Raw genomic sequence first — 3,503 nt, forward strand, 5'->3', positions numbered from 1 at the left:
GGTTATGTGCCTACCTGTGGCCATCCCCAGGAACAGCTATGCACTTGTTGGTCAGACTGTTAAGGAGGTTTGGAAACAATTTGAGCAAAGGTTGAGAGACCAAAACAGTTTGTTGCCCTTATTTAGAAGGGGTCAGAGTTTGATGTAATCACTGCAGGAACACCAGAATCCTTTTCTGCCCAATCATGGTGGTCTGGAATCAGTGCCCAAAGAAATTTATTTGGCCTCAAATATTTACATGCTTATTGTCACAGGTGGAAGATATATTGTTAACCAAATTGGGCAGTTCTTTGCCACATAAGGTACCATTAAAAACCATTTAGCTATGGACATCATTTTGAACCTCCAACTATCTCATGAATGACTAAACGGACATAGTGCAAGAGGACCAATTCTGAATCACAGTGTTCACTTCCTGAGAGAAACATGAGGGACTCAATATGGAATATGAGACCCAATATATGACAGGTAGTGAAATAGCATGAATATTACACGTATTGGCACTAAATGACATAACATCATAGGACCTGGATACAGAAGAAGAAAACACTGAAAATTATTGCAGGAGGGTTAAAAAGAGTAAAGTTGTTTTTTAACTTAGCATATGCAATCACCAAGAAGGACCACGTAATCGTGCATCCCAAACAACGAGGACAGAATATCAGAAAGGTTACCCTGAGGTCGGTAAAATTAGAAGTATGATAAAGAGGAGGCATATAAGGGAAAGACAGAAAGTGCCGTGGAGACGGCTGTCTAGTATGGTGGACAGACCATGCTTGGTCACCGGGTTTGAATTGTTATCTAACAGCAGGGAGGTTGGCGACATTTTGATATTGGAAATTTGGGAGTCCTTGAACTAATTTTGAGGTCCCTGATCTAAACTTCCTGTGGACATTTAGGGCTCTTTCAAACTACATTTCCCATGATCCAACTGGCTTCCTGTCTTATGTGGTGATGTAAGACAGTTACGTAATAACGTAAACAGAAGGATAAATAGTGAGTGCCTGGGTTGGTACTTCCTCTTTTCTGCCTTGGGAGCGGAGCCAGGATGGGAGGAGGAGGCAACAGGGCCCGAATTTCAAACTAACTCTTAATATGGCACGTGGCTTCATTTTTCTTTTTCTTTTTTAAATTAAAAAAAAAATTTTTAAACAATGTGTGGCTATTAATCATTCTGAGTGTTCACAAGTTTAAGAACACTGAGTGTAGACATAGCCTTTTTCTCTTTGCCACCTAATTCCAAACATGACACAGCAGTCACATTGGTAATGCCTCTAGGGGGCAGAGGCTTCATTTTTCTAATGGCTATCAATAAATCTTTTAAAACCCTAATATTTTTAAATCTATCCTTTTATTTCCATTTTATTTCTTACAACGTGTCTCTATTTGAAGCTCATGAACTGAGTTGTGAAGTATGATGAGAATCCTGGACCTCCCTGTGTCGTAGGTCTGTTGTTAGATTCCAGTGTTATTGTATGTGAAGTTATTTCTAAAATCAGCCATTTGGGGGGCAACTGGGTGACTCAGTGATGGAGATCCAGGCCTAGAGATGAGAGGTTCTAGGTTCAAATCTGGCCCCAGACCTTTCCTGGCTGTGTGACCATGGATAAGTCACTTAGCCCCCATTGCCTACCCTTTATCACTCTTCTGCCTTGGAACCAATACATAGGGTAAAGTAAGCAGAATCAAGTGAACATTGCACACAGTGATAGCAATATGTGAATATGTGAATAACTTAAGCTATTCTCAGCAATACAGCAATTCAAAATCATCCAAAAAGATTCATAATAAAAAATTTCATCTGCTTCCAGAAAAATAACAAATGAAGTCCAAATCTAGACCAAAGAATATTTTTTCCTCTTCATTTTTTTGTCCTAGTTTCCTCCCATAAAAAAATTAATATGAGAAAAGGATTTACATAATTGCACATGTAAAATCTATATCAGATAGCTTACCGTCTCTTAGAGGGGGAGTAAATATAAGACTCAATATATTTTTTAAATGTTGGATTTTATTTTTACTCTTACTTATGGGCAAACAAGAAACTATCAAATGGTGGAGTAGAAGCATGGTGTGATCAGTAGGGAAGAATATTCTTCCTGCAATAAGGAGATTTAGTAGGAAGCAATAGTTGGGAGAAGAGCTTCACCTTGAGCTCATACTGGATTATACATTGGACACATCACGCCAGAGATAAGACTCAATGTATGTCTTCACATGGGAAAACCTTGTGCTCCAGCACAGACTTTATTAGATCTCCACAGAGGAGGTCTTGTTCAACACCCCAAATTTCATACTATGCCTAAAATACTACAACAATGAGGACTTTTTATCCCAAATCCAGATATTTTTCATTCTGCCTATTTCATGGCATCCATATATTACAATTTCTTGAGCCATTCCCCAGTTAAGTGGTGCTCATTTGTTTCCTGTTATTTGTTGGCACATACAGATCTTATAAGCCAAAAAATAACAGTGCAGGAGGAAGACCGGAAGGGCTCTGGGGACCTGCCCCATACTGGTCCATCCATTATGTCCAAGGACTCTGTCTCATGATGCAGTTGCCTGATTCCTGGGTCTGAACAGAGCAGAGATCCATGCGATGAAGCAATGAGGGAGGATATGAGGTCTCCAACTGCATCTCATCTCCCAAAATATTGACAAAGAGAACTCTCAGAGGATGACCTAAGGTTGAGCTGTCAGTCCTACCATAAACAGGACACAACTCCCTTTATAAATATGAGGCAAGACACCCTTCCCTTTCTTTGCTAGGAAGGCTGTGGAGACTTTTTTTTTTTGCTAATAGGAATCTTATGCCCACATTCAGAAACAAGGTCACCCTCAGAGAAATGACCTCCTATTTTTTTTTGCTTAAAATCTGAACACCATACAACTAAACAGTTTTATGAAATGAAGAAATTACTAATTACTCCTTCTTCTGATGATTACTGTCCCTCTAATCAAGTCATCATAATGGAGAAGGGGATAAGCATTTTACTTGCTTCAATACTTCAGGAAGAAAGGAAATTTAAATAGATCTCTTCAATTTTTTCCTTTAAAATACAACCAGTTAAATATTTGATGGGTTTTTTAACATTATCAATATTGTACAATATTAGATGATATAATATCATACACTGAATTATGTTATCATGTTATAATAGATTATATTTTATATCATTACTTATTATAATACTATATTATAGGTTATAACATTACAATCAATATAATAGAACATTGCTATAATTATATGATAACCCTAAGAAATTGTTTTGTCATTTTCATAAAGGATAGCCAAAAAACATTAGAATGAAATTTAAGGCTTCAGAATTAGATCCATAACTGAAATTAAAATTAAAATTCAGAAAACAATACTTTAGATTTTTAAAATATATGATCAACAGATTGATAAAATGATTTTTTCTCACATGTATACAATTTTCACGTTTTATAAGGTGTAGTTTATAATGTTACAACATCCAGATTGTAAGTTATAATTGTAA

General features: G+C 36.7%; 1 non-coding gene across 1 annotated transcript; it reads right to left on the minus strand.

Annotated features, from left to right (window-relative positions):
- Positions 1 to 1,152: 1,152 nt before the first annotated feature.
- On the minus strand, positions 1,153 to 1,286 carry LOC123243482. The gene has a single exon (XR_006506004.1). It is a non-coding gene; the product is annotated as a small nucleolar RNA SNORA43 (small nucleolar RNA).
- Positions 1,287 to 3,503: the final 2,217 nt, after the last annotated feature.

This window comes from Gracilinanus agilis, chromosome 3, assembly GCF_016433145.1.
Source record: "Gracilinanus agilis isolate LMUSP501 chromosome 3, AgileGrace, whole genome shotgun sequence".
Taxonomy (NCBI): domain Eukaryota; kingdom Metazoa; phylum Chordata; class Mammalia; order Didelphimorphia; family Didelphidae; genus Gracilinanus; species Gracilinanus agilis.